The sequence below is a fragment of the Gopherus evgoodei genome, chromosome 9 (assembly GCF_007399415.2).
Source record: "Gopherus evgoodei ecotype Sinaloan lineage chromosome 9, rGopEvg1_v1.p, whole genome shotgun sequence".
Lineage (NCBI taxonomy): Eukaryota > Metazoa > Chordata > Testudines > Testudinidae > Gopherus > Gopherus evgoodei.
In genome coordinates this window covers 85,649,133-85,670,163 of record NC_044330.1, presented here as the reverse complement: position 1 = coordinate 85,670,163, position 21,031 = coordinate 85,649,133, and the positions used below count along the sequence as shown (strand labels likewise).

Genomic DNA, 21,031 nt, shown 5'->3' with positions numbered 1-21,031 from the left:
ATGTCTATTGTTATGGAGATCACGCAATGTAAATTACTGTTCCCTTTTTCTGAAAGGAATGAACATTGTTATGAAAACACTAAACTTCTGTGATGGATTAATTTAAAATAATGTCTTTGTTTCAGTGAGTTAAATATGTATTAATTTGGAATGATTACTTTATGAAGGCTTAAGAGTACATTTAAAATATAAAATCAGCTTAGAAATAGTGATTAAGAGCATGTAAAACAGAGAAGAGCTGCATCATGTATGCCATAATATTTAATGTTGGATTCAGCAAGACAACTGACTTGCCCTTACCACAAAGTTTTTGCAAATAAATCTCTGACAAACTTCAGGGCTGTGACTAACATTTTTTATTCTCAAGTTTAGTGCTTTTAATTAGGTACCTTCTGCATTTCCAGTCTTTACCCTCTGACATGCAGTGGAAAACATTCTCCATTTTCTTTTGAAAAAACCCTCTTCTGAAATTTCTTTAATGTCATTTGCTTCTTCCCCCCCCCCCATCCCCTGGGCTGCCAATGGGCATAGCGGCACCAGTTTAATAATACTGACCAGGGCCCCATAAATCCTAAGGACGGTCCTGCTCCAACCACATCAGACTGTCCCTGTGGTGAAATCAGAAGCAGCAGCCACTTTGGGAGAAGCTCCAGCAGCAACTGGCTTTTGTGAGCTTTTAATCAGAAACCTCTCCAGGATCCAGGGGAAAAAACAGGGATGGGGGGGGGTGTCGGGGGGAGATTCCACAAGTGGGAAGGAAAAGAGCAAGAACATTTGAACGTTATAATTATAGCAGTTTGTCAAGCAAGGACCAAGTAGGATTCTTCAGGTGAGAGAAGCCTGAGAGAGAGCACTGGGGTATTACAGTGTGATAGGTGAATTACAATTCCTGTCCACACTGGGATTTTCATCCTGCATTAGCAGGGCTTAAAAATAGGGAGCATCTGTGCTCCAGATGGGTTACAGGCAGGGCCGGCACTTTCATTTAGGCGACTAGGGTGCCAGGATTTGGGAGGGCGGCAGTCTGCTCCAGTTGACCTCCCACAGGCATGCCTGCAGAGGGTCCACTGGTCCTGTGTCTCTGGTGGAGCATCCGCAGGCACGCCTGCGGCAGGTCCACCGGAGCCGCGGGACCAGCGGACTCTCCGCAGGAACACCTGGCGGAAGGTCCACTGGAGCCGCGGGACCGGCGAGCGGCAGAGCCCCCCCCGCTGCATGCCGCCGTGCTTGGGGCTGTGAAATGGCTAGAGCTGGCCCTGTGCCTAGGGCGCCAAAAACCCTGGTGCTGCTCCTGGTTACAAGACTTGGCTGGAACTGCAGTAAGGGCCTGATCCAAAGCCCACAGAAGTCAAGGAAAAGCCCATTCACTCTCACTAATGGTTTGGATCAGGTCCTAAACTGGCAGCACAACACTTTAATTCGCTTACATACTTGTGGAGTTTTGCCTTCCAAGACATCTCTCAGCGCTTTATATTCAATGAGCTTCCTAGTGTAACACCACTGCCCTTGCACTGAATCCGGATCTAGCCCAGAGGACCAGATTCTGCTTTAACCTACACTTGTCCAGTCCCACTGACATCAGGGAGGGGGCATGGGTAGGGTGGGGTCAATGAGAGCAAACTATGGCCACATGAATTTCACGAGTTAGCTCATCCCGAAATGAACGCAAACCAATTCCTGGCCCTGGCCTCAGCTGGGAGGGGCATCACTCATGATAGGCCCAGATTTACCTGCATCCTATACAGACATGCTGCTTACTCCTACACGTATTGACAATGGAAGTGCAGGATCTTGAAAGTAAAATGAGCTAGGACGTGGTGAAATGAACCTCCCATCCCATTCTAGGTGTGGGCTACCTCGTTCAAAGGTGCTTTGTCACCCACATTTGCTGCACAGTTTTGTGCTTTTGGCAGGCAGAAGGCTATAGCTGATACCCTATGCAGGGCTGGCTCTACTGTTTTTGCCGCCCCAAGCAGCAAGCCGAATTGCCACTGCAGACGGTGGGGGCAGTCCGTGTGTCATTAGGGCAGCATGCGTGTTTCCGCGGCAGCGGCAATTCAGAGGCAGCTTCTGTCTTCAGCCAGAAGACGAAAGCTGCACCGCTGTGGATAGCTGAAGATAGAAGCTGCCACCGAATTGCCGCCACCATGGAAACGTGCATGCCGCCCTAACGGCACATGGACTGGCCCCGCTCTCTGTGGCGGCAATTCAGCGCGCTGCTTGGGGGCAAAAACACACAGACTGCGGCCCCTTGCAGATTGCCACCCCAAGAACCTGCTTGGAATGCTGGTTCCTGGAGCTGGCCCTGACCCTAAGTGTCTCAGAGAGGTTATGTCTGCACTGAAGCTGTACTTTCCAGCTCGAAGAGACATGCCTGCACCTGAACAAGCTTGAGAACGAAAAGTAGACGTTTAGCTGTGGCAGTGCGAGTGGTGGGAGGGGCTAGCTGCCCTAGTGTGTGCCTTGGGACTCAGATGGGATTGTATTCGGGGCAGCTAGCCCATCCCATGGCAGAGGCAGCTCCAGATACACTTCTATTTTTAGCACGCTAGCTCTACCAGAGCTAAACGGAGTATGTCACCTTGAGCTGGAAATTGCACCTTCCGCTAGGTTGCAGACATACCCTGAATAAAGATCGTTAATATCCCCTAGGGGAGGCTGCAAACATGTTCTGGAAAGGCTGACTTGGTTAGGAAATGTGGAGTGCAATTTCAAAGCTATTGCATGCCTTGGGGTAGTGTGATGACACCTGACGAGCTGAAGGGGAAATCAGCTTCACTGTGAAATCCCCACCTGCTTTTGCTAAAGCTGGGCCTAGTGGCTCACAGGCAGTGGGATGTGCTCTAGAGCAGGGTGTCCTGACTGGAGAGAGATTTAGGGTCTCTCACTGTCTGGAGACTCAGATCCATTGCTAGCTAGTTCAGGTCACCAAGGGTATGTCTACACTGCAAGAAAACACCGGTGGCTGGCTTGTGACAGCTGACTTGGGCTCACGGTGCTCAGGCTCTGGAGCTATAAAATTGCTGTGTAGATGTTCGGGCACAGGCTGGAGCCCAGACTTTGGGACCTTGCAAGTGGGAGGATCCCAGAACCCAGTTCCGCAGCCCAAGCCCTGTAAGCCCAAATCAGCTGAGACTGGCCAGCTGCGGGTGTTTTATTGCAGTGTTGACAAACCCTAACTCTAAGGGGCTATGTGGTAGCTGCGGATTGTCAGAGCACTATCATACTCCAGCCATGCCCCCGACGGCGGTGGCCACAGCCGGTGTGTGGTGTAGGAATGGCTCTGCCTGCTCTGTGCCAGCTTCAACGTCTCTATAGGAGGAGTCCTCAGATGGCAGGTCTGGGTGCTCTCCAGCCCCTTTGTGCCACCAGCTTGGTGAAAACAGGCTGAATTATAATGTAGAGCCTGGCCATTTATGTTTCACACGCAAATAGTTTAATGCTTTTTATCCATATTAACCACTATCTTTCTTTAGCACAGGGAAGGTCAGTGTTGTAGGCTGTGACACAAGGGGAGCATGCAATATAGTTGTCCTGTCAGTATCGTGTTTCAGACATAATAAAAGACTGGTGAATAGTTTTCAAATGTGTTTGCTTCTGCATAAAGGGTCAAATATTCCAAAGCTCCTAAGTGAGTATCTCATTTTCACAAATGACATACGCAAAAAGTTCTCTTACAACTGCAGGCTGAAAGAACAAAGATATTTTCGCCAAAATTTTCAAGCCTATAATAAGGCTAAACCCATACATAGACACTAAAATGTAAGTGTCCTGATTTTGAAATTTTCTAATTTCCACTGGGCATTAGGAGCCTAAATACCTTTGAGGATCTGAGTCTGAGTATTCACCATTGCCATCAAAGAGAATGGGAGCTGTAGATGTTTACACTCTTAGCCATCAGCTTGCTTTACTTAGGCACCTACTTATGGATTTAAGAGCCCAACTTTAGGCACCCAGGTTTGAAAATGTTCATAGATTCACTTTAGATTTAAAGACCGGAAGAGACCATTTTGTTCAGCTGGTCTGCATAACACAGCCATAGAACACTAGCCTTCATCTTTAGTACAGTCCAAGGGTGTTTGCTGTGTGAGCAAGATCAAACACTGCTCTGAACACTACCCACCACAACTACCCTGCATACACTTATTTATAGCAATTTAATTTGTGGAGCAATGTATAGACATAGGAATGTGGTTTCTTGATGAAAATATTTGAGCATGTTTATAGCTTTCAGATCTTTTATCAAGCTCTGGGTTGATTTTTTTTGTTTATTCAACAGCCTGATTCTGCGCTCCCTCACATAAGTAAGAATCAGCACTGAAGTAATGGAGTCACACGGGTGAAAAAGCGATGTAAATTGGGTCAGATTCAGACCCATCATGTTTTATCTACAACATTGCAACTTGTGACACAAACAGCATAGGAAACTAGTGAGCACATATCAGATCTGCCATTGCATTCACTTAAAGAGAGAAGCATGATGAAATTGCTCCAAACTGAGACGCTAACTCTGAGCTTTCTTAGAGTGGACCTCTTGGACTATGGATTGGGGCTGGATTTCTAGCACTTTCAAAGTTTGAGGGTGTTAAGATTTAGAGTTCTGGCTTAGGATGTCCCTAGGTTTTTTTCAACCCTGTTATTGTCACAATAAGCACATGATTTAGTGTATGGACCAAACTCTGTGTTACACTGCATTCCTCCTTGTATTGCATGCCCAGAAAGGAATACAAATAAAATATGTCCTCCCTCACCAATAATTTGACCTGGAAGTTCAAGGAATTTATGGAAGTTTCCACTGATTTCAAGGGCTTCTCTGTGTTTGCATGGTAAAGAGAGAGAAAGAAAAAAAAAGATTCAGAACAAATTGTACAAACTACATCCCCAATTCCACTCCCTCCCATTTTTTTTAAATCATCCATATTTTCCATTCCTCTTTATTATTATATATTTTAAAATGCTGGGGATGAAAGAGGAACTCAGCATGCTAGCTATATCCCTCATTCTCTAATACTCCCTGTCAGACACAAGGGTTAGGGCTTGTTCTTAGCTGAGGACCTGAGCCTGGATCCTGCAAGCACGAGTGACTTTACACGTACGAATAACCGCATTGAGTTCAAAGTGTGCATGGCCACTCATGTGCATAAGTGTTTGTAGAATCAGGGCCTTGGCAAGCACAGTAACAAGATGGTGAAACAAGTGGCTGCCTCCCCCTGTGTGTTGATAAAGCAACTGAAAGCTGCTGGCTTTGTTTAGGTCCCAGCAGGCAAAGACGACAGACCCCTCCATGTGGTTTGGCTAGAGGTACTGAGACAGCAGTAAAAGCAGGAAAGTTGGAAAAGGGAAGGCTAGATGGGTAAAATGGGAAGGAAAGGCAGCTTCTGAATGGCAACAAAGGTAGAACTGATCCCTGGTAACTGATGAGACACAAGCCAGGAGCTGACTAAACATGCAGTGACATCTTTCAAACGAGCACGGACTCCATAGGAAGATGCTGCACACAATGCTGTCCGCGCTAAGACTTTTCCAAAAAATTCCTGGCATTGGTAACACAAGTTCAGCTTTCATAGTCCTAGCTGCGTTGTGGAGCTTAGCGTGGGGGGCTTTCTGGCGGTTGTGTTCAACATTGTGTGGATTACATGAGAATGACAGTTGGAACTAGCAAGCTAGCTCCACGAGGGCTCCTCTTGTTGCTAACACCCATGGAACCAGCGTGGTGTTCACAATGGTGAGAATGGTTTGTGAAAGTTCTCCAGTCAGAACAAGCTAATGGTAAACAAACCATTGATATTTTCTGTGCTGGTGTGTGTACAACGCTTAGATCAGGGGTTCTCAAACCAGGGGTCAGGATCCCTCAAGGGTCACAAGGCTATTACATGGGGGGTTGTGAGCTGTTAGCTTCCAACCAACCATGTCTCCAGCATTTATAATGGTGTTAAATATATAAAAACATGTTTTTTTTATTTATAAGGGTGGGGGGTTGCACTCAGAAGCTTGCTATGAGAAAGTGGTCACCAATACAAAAGTTTGAGAACTGCTGGCTTAGATACTCTGGAGATAGGGGTCTTAGAAATGTTGGAGACTCTAACCCAGACAGCAAAGTTCGTTGTCTGACCGCGAGAGAGACAGGCAACACCAGCAAGATCCGATTAAAAGCTCTTTATTGACAAATGCACGCATCAATAGAGAGCAGCTCGTCTCCAGAGAGAAGCAGCCTGCTTTTTACATTTTAGTATAAGCCTATATAGACAGTTTCGTTGCATCATAAATTATTTACTGGAGCAACCCACCCCCTTTTTTTAACAACTAGAAACTAGACACTTTTAGTATACATGTTTTACAGCATTAGGTGATTAACAATATTTTAGCAAGCACCAGAAGTTAGGAATGTAGGGGAGTTAAAACAGACAGAGAACTGAACCAAGGAGTGAAAACAGGGAGGCAGGGATTTCTTATTAGTTCTTTAAAGGAACTGTTTCTAACACAGCACAGTTGGTACTATACCAAAAATGCAGCCTCTTTCTTATTTTACTTTTTCCCAGCGCTTGTAAAACTTGCTGCTGCTTCTCAGTGTTTTCCACTCAAAAATTACCCAAAAACCTCTGTTAGCCTAACTTCGGTCAGGTTGGCATACCTGGTTTTGTCTGCAATATTTTTTTTCAAGCCTAACAGAAATATGGTGGGTGAATAGGCAGATGAGCAGACAGATGGACAGAGAGAACTAGCAGTGCAGTCTGTGGTATATACAGTGACTTTTAAAAACAAATGCTTCCTTCCCATAAATCGCCTGTGGAAATCAATGGTGATCTGATGGGGGCTGGTTATTTCTTTTGCAAGAGAGAGAGGTCCAAACTACAATTTCAAATCCAAAGACATCTGATCGGTTTGGGAATGAGATTCAGTTCCTTGGTCCCAAACCAGCCCCATCTCCTTTGGTTCTGGCTTGGGACCTTTTTTTTTTAAGTTGGGTCCATAAGCAATTGAAGGTGTCAAAAATCTCTCAGGAACAGCTGATCTCTTGAGATATCCTCTCTCTTCGGCTGAATGATATCTCTCTGCCAGCTTATGTCTCTTTCATCTATTTCCCTTCCCAAGTGCATTCCCCATAACTCTGCTCTCCTTCTGCACCAAGAGTCCACATTGCTAGCTTTGTCACAGTGTAGCCATGGGCAGCATCGTAATCCAAGACAATCTGGCCATTTAAATATTTAAAGTAAGTTTCCCCTTCTAAAAGCAAGAGGCTAGCCCCTGGAGTTCCTTTGTAAACCAGCAGTGAACAGCCGCCCCCAAGGTGTGATTAGCTCAAATACAATAAATGTGGCCTGGTTACCAGTTCTGCTGATGCCTTGGGGCCTATTCTAATCTGCAAGGTATTCAGTCTGAAAGTGCATCTGGACAGTTTGCACAGACCCCGTCCAGCTTTGCTTTAGCAGCAGTTTGTGAGCTTTGCACCCTGTGAGAGGGACAAAGCCAGGAGCTGCTTCTGCTGCTGCATTTCACAATTCTGACATGTTGTCACTCACATCCAGACATTTCCTGTTATCTAACCTCAGCCTTATCTTCCCCATTTTCAGCTTCCTCTTGAAGAAGGAGAGGCCCCTTCAAAAACGAGCTGCCTTCCTGGGCTGAGCACCACTGCTCTGCTTCTGCTTTGCTCCCTGGGTGCCCCCAGCAGGCCCAACATGCCTGACCCAGCACCACACAATTTCTTCTCCCATGAGAGCACAGCTACAGGTATGGGTTGTACCCGCTGGTACTCCTGCTTGGCTTTACTTTCTTGTATGCTGTAAAAGGGGGTGGCAGAGGGGAGAAGGGACGGAGTTTCAACTGGGACACTTGTTCACTCCTCCAAAGAGCCTGCTATCTCTACTTTGAGGTGAGTACAGCTTGGGAGAACAGGCAGCAACAAACCACTTCTAGCAATTCTCCTGTCTAAAGTTGTTTTTTGGGGGTCTTTTTTAGGAGACTTTGGGGTGAGGTCCCAAGGAACAACTCCAATTTCTGCCAGCCCTCTGCCTGGACACTCCACCCCCCACTAGGGTGACCAGTCAGCAAGTGCGAAAAATTGGGATGGGGATGGGGGGTAATAGGAGCCTATATAAGAAAAATTGGGACTGTCCCTATAAAATCGGGACATCTGGTCACCCTAACCCCCCGCCTTCCTTGGTGTCTTTCCCCTATGTTTACAATTTGGTCTAGATAATTTCTTAGTCCAGCTTCCAGAATCTCTCTCCCCAAGATACAGAATCATATCCAATATTCAAGCCTCCCTGGGGCAGATATTTTTAATGAGGGGGTTTGCTGGGTCTCTCCTTGGAGGGGAAAAACCATGCAGCTGGACAGTAAATTTTAAGTATATGGATAGAAGGGTTGGCTTCTTCATTTGTCTTTTCTCCCCATGCATCCTGCCAGGAAAGAAAATGCAGCTGATTGTGTCTGGGAGCTCTGCACTTGGAACCATTATTAATTTATGATGATGATGATGATTTATTATTAATGACTATGTGTACAGTTTCTAATGTATGCCTGGTGCTTTACACAGAAATTAAAAACATGTTGTTGGCCTTGGGGAGATTTCAATCCAAATGAGACATAGAAAAGCCAGGGCTATAACTAGCAATGAGCAGGGGGAGGTGATCCGGGAGGAAGGAGGTTTCCGCCAGTGAAAGATCATACAGTAAGTTAGTGCGCATGCCCTACTGGCTGGGTCCTTTTCTTGAGTTCTGTGTATGTGAATTTTAGATATTAGCATTTTTCCTCCCTTTTTCTTTTCTCCTATCTTAGAAGTTAGTGAAGCAAACAGTTTGAGAGAGCAGAGTCCAGCAGGAGTGCAGAAGAGGTGGGGTGGAGGCCAGCGCTGAAAGGTGAGTTTCAAGGTAGGATTTGCAGGACCATTCAGAGATATGCAATGCTAGCAATAATTAGTATTGTATCAAGCACTTCTACAATGTTTTGCCTAGAAGCATAAATTATCATGTGTAAATTGCCACTCTTCTGATTTTCAGGCTCCTAAGTCATTTCTGCAGCTCTAATTGATCCCCTGATGTGTTAGACTCAGATTATCCGTGTATTGATCAGCTATCAAAAGGTTCTCCTTGGCTAATAGTTTTATCCTTTCTGGTTCTCTGAATTGGGTTGCAAATAAGAACACTGGGGACACCATGTGCTTTTATGTCAGCCACAGTGAGATGGGGCCCAGCATTAAACTCTGGATGCGGCTTTTGAATATCCCAAAGTTCAGGGGTGTCTGTACCTGGATTATTGGTTCAAGCCCATCCCTGAAGCTGAGTTTAACTGTCTGCATTGTAAATTGGCTCCTTGTCCAATTATCCAAATAAATACTCTATAGGATTTTTTATTTTTATAACTCTGTGGGGTGAGAGAAGAAAGCTTTAATACTGTGTACCTCATAAAAATCATTAAACTCTGGGTCAGATCACGATACCCTTACTCACACGGAATAGTGCCCTGCTCCATGAATAGTCCCACTGAAGTCAATAAGACCACCTGTAGAGTAAGTGATCCTCAAGTTGAGAAGAGATCAGAATTTGGGCCTATTTTTTATTTAAAACAGCAACGTATGTCTGAACAGTGCATTATATTCATCTATTACATGGCACTACAGATGTGCACAGGGCTGTACAAAGACAAATGAACACAGCCCTGCTGCAAAGAGCTTTACCATCTAAGCTACGGTGCAAACATGAGAAGATGTCAACGCAGGGAGGGAGAGGTGGAAGGGAAGGGCATGCAGTCCTATAGTTGCTGGGGAGACTAATGCATGTACCTTAGGGGGTTGACTTATTGTTTTTGGGACTCTGGTTTATAAGCCTCAGTGGAGAAGTGGGGTTTGAGAAGAAGGTGGAGGAAGGGGTCCAGGTGGGTTTGCAGTGAGAGGGAATCATGTGAAAAAAGGGCCAGAGGCAGGTTTGGGGCAAGGACAGAGAAGGGACATTCAGATAAGTAGCTTGGGCTGAGTGAGGATGAGTGGCATTTCTGGCAAAGAATAAGACAACGACCTAGGACCTATGTCTCTAGTCAAGACAGTTGGCATAAGTAAGGACAAAATCACGCTGACTGGGGGTGGGTTATTGGGATGACAAGACATGGGGAGCAGGTGCTTGGGGAAACATTTCATTGTTTTATATGTTTCCTTGTAGGGACATTTGGTTTGAGCCTGGCTGCAAAATCAAGAAAGCAGCCTGAGCCCAGCTCCCTGGAAGGTCAGAGGGCACATGCGAGGCTGCTTGCCAGCCCTGGTGATAAGCTGAACCAGTGCCCTGGATCCAACACCCCTGAACTTTGGGGTGTTGCCAATCTGGTTCTGGAGCTGGATGTCTCAGTTTGAGCCTCTCTCTGGAACATGTAGAGCTCCATTGTGCCTGGCCCCTGTACAGAGGGAGTTGGTGCGAGAGGCCTCTCTCTACATGCACCTCTGTGCCAAGGCTGGGCACAATCTTTGTGCCTGATCCAAAGTCCCCTGAAGTCAATGGGAATATTTCCATTGAGCTGGATGGGCTTTGGATTGGGTGCTTTTTCTCTGAACGCAGGAACCGCTTTGGTTTAGTGCTGTTGGCAGGGCTGGATTCCTCGGAGAGGGTAAGGGTGAGATGAGACCATAACCTCACCCCTATTCCCTCTGTACCAGCCAGCAGAGCTGCAGTGTATACCCTGCACCTGCTTCCAGGTGGCTCCCTCAGCTGTGCTCCTGGAGTCAGTGCTCTTCCAGGAACTCTCTGCTGCAGCTCCACTCTGTCCCCTATAGTGTATGGTGGGTTAAAGCCATTATAAAGCTCTTAGCAAGTAAACAGGAGAGTTTCCATTAATTCTAGTGCTGGGGGGAGATGATTTCATCTGCAGCAGGGTCCCATGTGCAAAGCGCACAACGAAAGCTGTCGTGTGGCTTTTGGCAGGCCCTGTGCTGCTGTTGCTCAACTCTTATGAGGGATTGAACACTTTATTTACTGCTGAGAGAACTCTCATCTGGTTGGATTCAGCATCCTTGGAAGGCGGTTCATAACATGATCAGCTCTCATTAGCAGGGAGCAGAGCATTTGCTGTCCTGCATGATCTAAGCAAGCAGCAATGACACTTGTCAGCCAGAGAGCAGGTGTTACTAATGTACTGGGCATGATACTTAGGTAGTTGCTCTGTCAGAAACTTATTTGCTGTCTAACCCAAATCCACAGATGTGCTATAGCAAAAATGGACTTGGGTACAATCTGGCATGGCTGCTTCAGTGTAAACTCTTATCTCCAACTCTGATCTTTTCTGGAGCATGCCTGGTACTTGGCATTGAATCCTTTGATTCAAATCCTGTGCTCTTTATTCAGGTAAACCTCCCATTGGCATCGACCATAGTGATGGATGCAGATCTTCAGTGGAATAAACTAGGATTCAATAGGAGGTTTGATTAAGTAAGGGCCTCAGGATTTGGCCCAGTGATATTAGGGTTTTCAATTTACAGCTAGAGCTTGGGGGGACACTCAGGAAGCCTGATTCTGACCTCACTCCAGTTTTAAATCAGAGTAAGTCTGTTGATTTCAATGGAGTTACTCCTAATTTACACCTGCATAAGTGAGAGGAGACTAAAGTCTAGAGGTTACAGCTGGTAGACCATTCTACAAACCCAGCTCCGTGGATTCTCTCTCTCTTCATTTTGATTTGAGATTTGTGTTTGAGCAAGTATAGCAATTAGAAATGGGTCTGCTTGCAAACCCAGGTTCCGACTGCATTGAACCTGAGAAAAGGTGTGTATCCAAACTGAGAGCTGAACTTCAGAGCTTGGGCTTGGTTCCACTGAAAATTCAAAGAAACACACAGCCAAAATACAGGCACTTGTATAAGTTTGGGGTCAAATCCATCCTGCTTTGCTATTTTCCTTCTCTCACCAATTGCACAGCGAATAGGAAGAGAGTCCTGTAAAACTCCCAAGAGAGATCCCAAGTGGCTGATATGCTCACAGCAGGATTTCTACAGCATTGGGCTTTTATGCCATTCACAAGGGACTGCATGGAGAAAGCTTCTGTTTCTGTTTTTCTGCCTCCAGTAATATTGATGGTTAAGTCTGCTTTTGAACACCGGGTTTTTCCTTGGAAATACACATTCCAAGTGGAAACCAGAATCTCTGTCAATAGTGAGGTCCACCCAAACAACGTACCATCAGTACAAGGTGCGGAGTGAGTTCCTCTCCTATGTACTGAAAAAATGATCTTCACTTTGTGTCCCCCCACCCCCTCTATCTATTGCTGACAGCAGCATTATGAGCAGCTCTGTTTTTCCCCTCTCAAAGCCACAACGGCTTTAACCTAGAATAGTAGAAGCAGTGGTGCTCGTTTTTTTTAAAAAGAGCCTTCTTGAACTTCAGTATCAAATCCTCCTCTGGCGTAAATCAGCATCCCTGCACATAAGTCAATAGAGCTCTGCTGATTTACACTTTTGATGCAACCTCCACATCAAACTTTACTGGAAAGAGAGTTCTTAGAGCAAACATGAGGCATTTGGACCACTTCCCAGTTAGTTTAATGACGAGTTCATTCTTCTTTCCCCCCTTGTATAGAGAGAATGGTGCCAAGGACTGCACAATGTCTAACTAGTAATCATAAATAATTTGCATGTAAAGCACAATGACAGATCTGGGAAGAAGAGCCAAGCACCTGCTGCCCAGTCCCCTGCTATAACCATTAGCGCACATCAGCTTTGCAAGAGTTAATCTGTGGCCTTGGCTAAACTAGAACACTTGCACAGCTGTGACTAAGTCACTTTGAAATCAGTTTAGTACGACATGGCAAACTTCTCGGGTAGACCACTTAGATTCATTTAAATTCTGCCTAAACCAACGTAGCTTAAGGCCGTAACAGACTGGATAGGATTTTTTATTGGTTCAGTTACATGGGTGCAAGGTTACCAATATCAACAAAACCCTGTGCCAACAATGTTGTTCATGCAACTATTCAGGGCGAAATACTCCCTTAAGCAGAGGACAAGCACAAGGACCATACATCATTAAAGTCTCATTTAAACCCAAACTTAAGTGTTTAAGTGGAATTTGAGCGTTGCATAGCTCTTATGCTTACTATGCATAGGAGTGAGGTTGGGGGAGGGGATCAACATTGACTAGATTTTTTTATTTTCCATGTAGAAAAAATACACCCCTTTGGGGGGCGCATGTGTGTTTGTGTAGTAAGATATGGGAAACTAAGATATCATCATATCCAGAAGTTAGAAATTAGAATTTAGACCTGTTAGATCACCCACTCCGTTTCACTGCCAGTGTAACAGTTTAATTCTGTTTTCATCTCCTTTAAAGGTTTTCATTTGAGTTTCTCACTGTGGTCTCAAAAATAGCCTGCTTACGTTCTCAGAAACTTGGTGCCTCTGGTCATGTGAAATGAAAAGAAGAGAACTCTGACAGCAGCTAACTGTTTCATTTTTAAAAATAGGCTGTGCCGGGGCCTATACCACAGAGCATGTGAACAGCACTGAAATGGTGTGACACGGGATAAGTTTTTTCCAGGAGTTGTGATAGATTTTCCCTGCATCATAATTTCAAGCAGCAACCAGCTGCTGGCTTCCTTTAAACACACGCATGCATCTGTCAGTGAAGTTTAGCAATGTCTTTTCTCTTACAGACTTGGTGCTCTGAATTTTGTAAAGCAAACTATTGATCAGATTGTTTTTAAAAGGATTAAGGCAAGGACAGTGCATCTGCATGTTTGTGTGCAGAGGAGCGGGGGGGGCGGGGAGGGAGAGAACAAAGGGAACAGGGTTTTAGTGGGGAGTTACATTAGGTTATGGGGGAGTGAGTTGTACTGGCATATGTGGGCAGAAAGCTATGTTTGTTCATGGGGGCGGGAGGGAAGCTTCATCATAGAGCAGGCAGGAAAGGGAACAAAAGGGTTAATTTTGACAGTGGAAGAGAACATTCCTAAGGTCATTCTTGAAGAAATTCATTATTTCTTTCTGAGCTCCCCCGGCTGAACAGCAATAGAGAATTAGAACCCTTACAACATTATTGCCAAACAGTGCAGTCCAATATAGGAAGGTGGTGGGCTTGAGACCATTACTGGAGTGAAGGCAAGAACGCTGCTGAACTGCCACATTGTTTTAGCAGTTTTGGTTTGGTGGCGGTTTTGGGGTGTTTTTTTTTAATGAAAGTGAATGCGTTTGACACTGGACTTTGAGCCAGTTTTAGGATCTGATCCTGCTAATAGTGCAGTCAGTGGCGTTGATTTCAAAGGGACCAGAATCATATCCCTCATCTCACATAGGCCTGGAGGTCCCATTTTTCAAATTCAGGTGGACAATTTCAAATCTGGGTGCTCAGTGATCTCAGCACTTAAACATCAAGGGTGAAATCCTGGTTCCATTGATGTCAATGAGAATTTTGCCATTGACTTCAGTGAGGCCAGGATTTCATCCCTAACACCTGTTTTAGACACATAGACCCAGATGCACAAAGGAATTTAGGCTCTTAACTTCCATTATGGACCTGGGCCAGAGACGCCAATTCAGCAACATACTTAAGAATGTGAAGCATTGGCTACAAAGAGATGCTTGTATGCTTGAAGTTGGGCACATTCCTAAGTACCTGGCAGATTTGGGGTTGCAGGTGACTGTGTGATGGTTGGAATGCAAAATTACAGCAGGGGTTCTAATTAAGGAGCCTAAATTTGAAAATTCTGGCCTGCTTATCTAAACGTATAAGTACAGAAATGAAAAATGCAAATACTCTATTAGATTATCTTGCCTGTGACCTCATCTGGTGCAGAAATGCTCCCTAGGGTATATACTCTGGGCTTTTGTCTAGACTAGTACTTTTTAAAAAGGCCCTTGAGTACCCAGAAAGATATCAGCCTTCCTGACAATACATCCAAACTCCACTTCTATGTTTGTGGATGGTCCTTGTGTGGGCAATGCAGTAAATATTTCAAGCCCTGTGGGCTAGCAGGGCACTCAGATTAGCTTCTATCTCTGGGCATCAGTCACAACTCCTCATATCCAGCTTCAGTTCACAGATCAATGTAGCTGATGTGAACTCAGCAGAAGTCAACACTTGCTTATTTGGCTCCCCTCCTCACCAATTAAAGGAAGGGATTTTCCTTACCTGTCATTGACAGAAACTCAACCTTTCTTTTTCTTCCCCTCTAGGACACCACGTCACTGAAGGTTTCCCAGGTGGTATGCCCAAATCCTGCAGTGCTGCACTCCGTGTATTTGACAAGCTGAGTTTGACACTCAATGTGGCAGAGTGTCAGTTTGTCAAATACCCCAAGTGAGGCATTTGCTTAGCAACATACATCAGCACCACAGAAGATTGATTACTTCATTTGACTGTTTAATATTTTCTCTCCGCTGAAAATACAAGGAGCTATCTAATAACTGCATACTATGCTTTGCTTCCTGTGCTAGCAGATTTCCTTAGTGCCCCAAATTCAGAAGCATCTGTTTGAACACGCATTTGAATGGTGAGTTTCTACAGAAATAGGGCCAAATTTTTGCTGGCACACTTCCATTGAGTTACACAAACAGAGAATTTTGCCCAGAATTATTTAGCCAAAGACAATGCTCGTAACTGAAGTAATGGTGGCAATTAGGAGGTGATGTTGAGTTGTTGTGTGACAATGGTTTTTTAGTATATTCAGCTAAGCTAAAGGTTAAGGAAGTTGTAATCCCACTGACAACACCATTGCCAATAACAGAGAATTTCTTCATCAGATGTGTTGAAATATTTATGTATAATCATAGAAGATGGAGAGGAAATAGACTTATAGGGCCATTATTTCATTTTCCCTCTTCTCCGCCAGCCAATATAAGATGATTCCCTGCAGTGAATTCTCCTGTGGTTTGTTTAGTTCTATTTTAAATGACTCATGTGAAGGAGCTTTCATCACTTTGCTTGGAAGTCCTAGTAAAATAAATCTCATGTTTAGAAGTCTCCTTCTCTTCAGTCAGTTACTCCCGGTAAGATCTCCTAGCAGAGTTGCCTATTATATTTGCTGTACCTCTGCCGTTGTATTGACGCTATACTAAGCCAGCTCACATGAAGAAGACCTATTTATTGGCCGCCATTTTCAAAAGTGACTTGTGATTTTGGGTGAGACATCATAAAAAGGTCTGATTTTCAGAGGTTGGGGGGCTCAACATATTTAGAAAATCAGGTCCCTTTATGGTGTCTCAAGTTGGACACTCAAAAACTGAGCCAGAACCCAAAAATCCCTTTTGAAAATTCAGGACATTGTTACTTTGCTAGTGCAAAGGGCTTGTTAGAAAACAACCCTTCTCACTGTTACTGGAGCAGTATCAGCAGCCAATTGTGCAATTAAATTTTATATATATATATATGGTATTTCATCCTTAACTCTCCTTTTTTTCTTTAGATTACATCCACTTATTGTAAAATGTTTTGGAGATGCTGGGCTTTGTATGAAGAATGCTGTCTGTAAATAAATGGTTTTGACTTTCTAAGTGAATAGCATGCTGCTTCTGATCATCTACGTAATAGAACTGCAGTGTGCACCTGTAAGAGCAAACATGGCTGTAGTCATTCTGACTCAAACTGTCCCTCCTGAGTTTTCTTTCCAGTCTCTAAAGTTGATTCATAGACTGTTCTCTCGTCTTTATTATTATTTTTATCTGTGCATTCAGTTTTTAAAAAGTACAAGGTCCATTGTTCTGTCTGATTTTCCATTTCTGGTAATCCATAGTGTAACTGAGGCATACATTATCCACCCTAAACCCTTTCTGTCTCTGGTCAAAAGCCACTGGGTCAGATCCTCAGCTCTTGTAAATGGGCCCGGCTCCAATCACGCTACACCTTTTGACACCAGCTGAAGACACATCTCAGGGTCCATTTTAAGTCCCTCACCTCCTCTTTTCCAGCAGTTTACCCCAGTCTTTATTCTTACTACTTTGTCGCTCCCCTCCTCTTCCAAAATGTCTAGGAGCAGATCCTTCAGTTTCTTCCAGGCCTTGGGAGGAAGCAAGGTTAATCTCTCCATCTTTGACATTTTGCTGGGCCAAATCCTGCTGTTTCTGGGGCATTTTTCCTTTAAATTCCCATCAAGATCTACAGATACTCACCACCTCTGAAAATCAAGATAGACACAAAAAATCCAATTCACCCCAAATTAGCAAATCCCCTCTGAAAATACTGGCTTAAATGTCCGCATCACAACCCCACTTTGCCTCATAGTTCCATGAATATAGTCTGCCCTGAATCCCACCCTTACAGTGGCACTGATATCAAGTCAATGGTGTTGCCGAGATGCAACCAAAGGCAGAATTTGGTTCATGACACGTTAACCACTGCTGCCAAGTATTGTACATCTTGTACACAGAGCAGTTTCACAGAGGAAGCTGTGGTTTTTCTCTCTCCTTTGGCTCAGATTCTGGAGTTGACTGTATTAGTCAGATCATCAGGTGAGTGATCAGTGCAAAGAAAGGAGAAGTTCCCCGATTATCTGGAGAAACAACCCTCCCCCTGGCCACCCCTGCAAACCCTTTTAACTTTCAAGGGGAAATGTCCTGTTCTGGCTGGCTTCTCCCTACCAGAAATCACATGCCCACAGCACAGAGGGAAGCAACAGTGCAGGGCCAGAAAGGAAGCTGCTTGGTGCTTTTGGGGAGGGGACCAAAGCATAGGTAAGGGTATCCCTGGGGCTGCCGGACCATATAGCAGTCAGGGACAATCGGAGCACTCCAGCCATGCCTGCTCTGGACCTGTCTCAGCCCCTCTTCAGTTTCTTCCTCCACTCTGCTCCCGCCCCATCCTTTGCACCATGGTTTCTGCAGGGACAGCACAGAGCTGATGTTCTTTTGCTGAGGGGAATCAAAATTGTGGGCCGCGTGGCCCCTTAGCAGCCTCCATGCACCAGCTGGTGCAAGGTAGCCACAGGTGCAGCAGTGAATTTCCTCCAGGTGCCGCTTAGGAACATTCCCTTCTCTTTATTTCCAGCGGTGCACAGCTCCTGTGTGTCACTTGTTGATACAAAGCTTCTCCAGTGGTTACCAAAGAAGCATGGACAGACCCTGAGAGCCATTAAACAATGCGAGGCTTATTTCTTAGTTAGTGGCACAGAACTACACCCCAGCACAGCAAGCGGAGATTGTCCCCCTTAGCTGCAATACTGTTCAAATGGAATCAGACCCTTACAATTGCTTCAACCCTCAGAAAGGATGTGCACACTGTCTTACTGGAACAGAACCATGAGCTGTTTAGTCCATTATTCTGTTTTTAATAGTGGCCAGAAACTTTAGAGGCGGTGTGAGCACCCACAGATCCCCTCATTATACAGTACTGTTCCAGGGAAAGTGGAAGAAAAAATATTTCTTCCTGTCCCTGCCCATTGATCAATTAGTGCCCCGACACATGAGGACTGACAGCCCCAGAAATGTTGCAGTTGCTATCACCTCTGCAGATACTATTGTTATCTATAAAAGCATTTAAGGCACTTGTTTCACATAAGAGTAGCATATAAGTAATGTCAAGCCACAGGCTAGTGTTGGAGGCAGGAGGGAAGGGGGCAGAGTCTGAAGCACCTTCATGCGCTCAGGCAGATTGCTGGTGAGCAGCTCAGCATTAAACCCAAGTAAACAGGCAGTAGGGAAGAAACAAAGACAGAGTGATTGAGTCAAGAGCATAATATAGGAAGCAGCACATAGGGCTGAGACAGGGAGCTAAGAACAGGGCTTCACACACCCTTCCAGGAAGGAATGTTCCTCCCATTTGTTTTTTGCCAGAGATCTTTAAATTCACTGGGGCAGATTAAAGGAGTAACTGCAGATAAGGGAGGCAGTCCATTTATACAATTACATGACAAATGTTGCCTACGCTCATGACTTTTTTTGAAGCCCATTTCTTAGCACCCCAGCTTCTGGAATCAAGAGATTCTGCTTTCATTAACAAAAGTAACTTGAAAACATAAAGTGAGGGCACCCTGAATGCTCGGAAACCAGAAAGCAGATAAAAAGAACCCAACATTAACTATTTGTAAAAAAATAAAAAAAATCCCTTTTTTAAGCCCATCTCATGATTTTTTGATGCTTCAAGCTGGCAGTGCTGCTAGGGCATATGAGCTGCTGGCAAAGTGGCTCAAACATCTCCAGTCTCAAGGATCCAGCAGGTTTATTTAAAACAATAAACCCATCAGGAAGGGCTAGAACAAACAGACCCCTAAACTCTCAAGGCAGGTGGAAGGGTATTCTTATTTCTCCATAAGAAACAAGCAGAGTAGCTTGGCTTTAGGCTAATAAGCCAAGACCCATCCTTCATAACTTACTAAACCTGTTCCTTTCTCATAGGGTTGTCATGAACAGCTGCCCCTTCCCATGATTACTTTCATGACAAGGGTCAGTGCCTACTCTACCCCCAGGGCCTGACAGAACCTCAAAGGCGAGTAGAGAGAAATCTGTTTGAATTTTTGCTTCAGAGGACCTCATTTCCCTCTCTGAGCTTCCTCTTCTTTTCCTATCACAGACTAGCAAAAGGCTCTACTCTTTTCTCCAAAAACCTCCTCTTACTCAATCTGTCCTGCAAAACCTACTGCCTGCCTTGCCTCATCTTTTATGGCCACACCCCCACCAAACCCAGCTGCAGTTGATTGCAGCCCAACCCTACTGCAGCTTTTAACCCCTTCCCTATCTGAGTAGATGAGGCAGAAATGGGAGGCAGGGGTAACACAGACTGATGATCCAGATCTCTTTATTAACCCTTAGAAAATGCCTATTTCCCAGGTATGTACCGCATGAATGACAGATAAGCCAAGTTGTGCAGACCAGATCCACAATCCAATCAGAAGTGGAAGATCCCCAGTGAGCTCTGTGGTGTGCAGAACTGGGGTTCTGAGTTGGCCAGCTGCAGGGATGGGCCTGGGTCACAAAGGATCTGAATTGTCCATAAATTTGTGACAAAAGTTGGGGTGGGCAGGTTGGATTTGGTGTTCTAGTTCAGCTGTACTGAGAACTAATTGTTTCCATGGGCATTTCCATAGTCAGGCTGGGGAACTAGTGGGGAAAAGGTTCTGGCAGTTGTGTATTGGGGGAGAAAAGCAGCCCAAGAGGGAAAGACATTGCTTTGGGACAGAGGAAGCTTTGCTAAGTAGTGATACAGTCTAGCAACACACCACTGCCATCCATAGCTTATCTCCACTCTGTATCCCCCACAGGTGACCTCACAGCCAATTGACCAACCCATGAAAGCAGGCAGACAGGTAGGGTCCATTTGCTGCAGGAAGCACTAAGGTGTCATAGGGATGACCCAAGGGACCTGGAAGCAGATGTAGTAAATAGGTAAGACTCTTGGGGATAAGTGTTGCCAACTCTCATGATTCTCACTGGTGTCTTTCTTAAAGCTCCAGGTTCTGGAATCAAGTGATTGCATGAGAATCTCAGCTTTCTTTTTTTTAAAAAAAAGTAAGTTTCTAGCCTCATGGTTACAGAGAAACCTTGAACACTTGAACCCTAAAGCTTCAAAAGGTGGGCAACACATAAAAGGAACTCAAAATATATTCTTTTTAAAGAATCTCATGTTTTTAAGATGGTCTGATTTTTGGGGACTGACTCATGATTGTTGAATGCCTGGGGGTGGTAATACTGGGATACAGCAAATCAAACATAAGCAAGGAGCGGCTTTGCAGAATCACCACCTGCTAGGGTGACCAGACAGCAAGTGTGAAAAATCAGGATGGGGTGTGTATAAGGGGGGGAGTAAGAACCTAAATAAGAAAAAGACCCCAAAAATCAGGACTATCCCTATAAAATTGGGACATCTGGTCACCCTACCACCTGCTGGCACAGTTTGGTTACAGTATGTAAGGTTCAAGCATAGTAATTGCACACACAGGGCAATTGGATCCTAGTACTTTTTTAGAGGGCTCTTCTCACTCACAGAGTCTTTGGAGTGCAAAGAGGCCTTGGGACTGAATGAGGAGCACATTGTACAGTGACTGAAGTTGAAAGAAGTCAATCAAATTAAAGTGGAGTCTTTATTCTAGCCACATAAATGTATATGTGAGCTACTGCCCTAGGAGAGAAA

At 44.9% G+C, this 21,031-nt stretch overlaps 2 long non-coding RNA genes across 2 annotated transcripts; one reads left to right on the top strand and one right to left on the bottom strand.

Annotated features, from left to right (window-relative positions):
- Positions 1-243: 243 nt before the first annotated feature.
- Positions 244-12,925, bottom strand: LOC115657328. The gene is made up of 3 exons (XR_004001955.1): positions 12,915-12,925; positions 1,538-1,543; positions 244-340 (listed from the first exon to the last, which is right to left on the bottom strand). It is a non-coding gene; the product is annotated as an uncharacterized LOC115657328 (long non-coding RNA).
- LOC115657327 lies at positions 5,455-16,469 on the top strand. Its single transcript, XR_004001954.1, has 4 exons — positions 5,455-5,543; positions 7,572-7,731; positions 8,782-8,861; positions 15,148-16,469. It is a non-coding gene; the product is annotated as an uncharacterized LOC115657327 (long non-coding RNA).
- Positions 16,470-21,031: the final 4,562 nt, after the last annotated feature.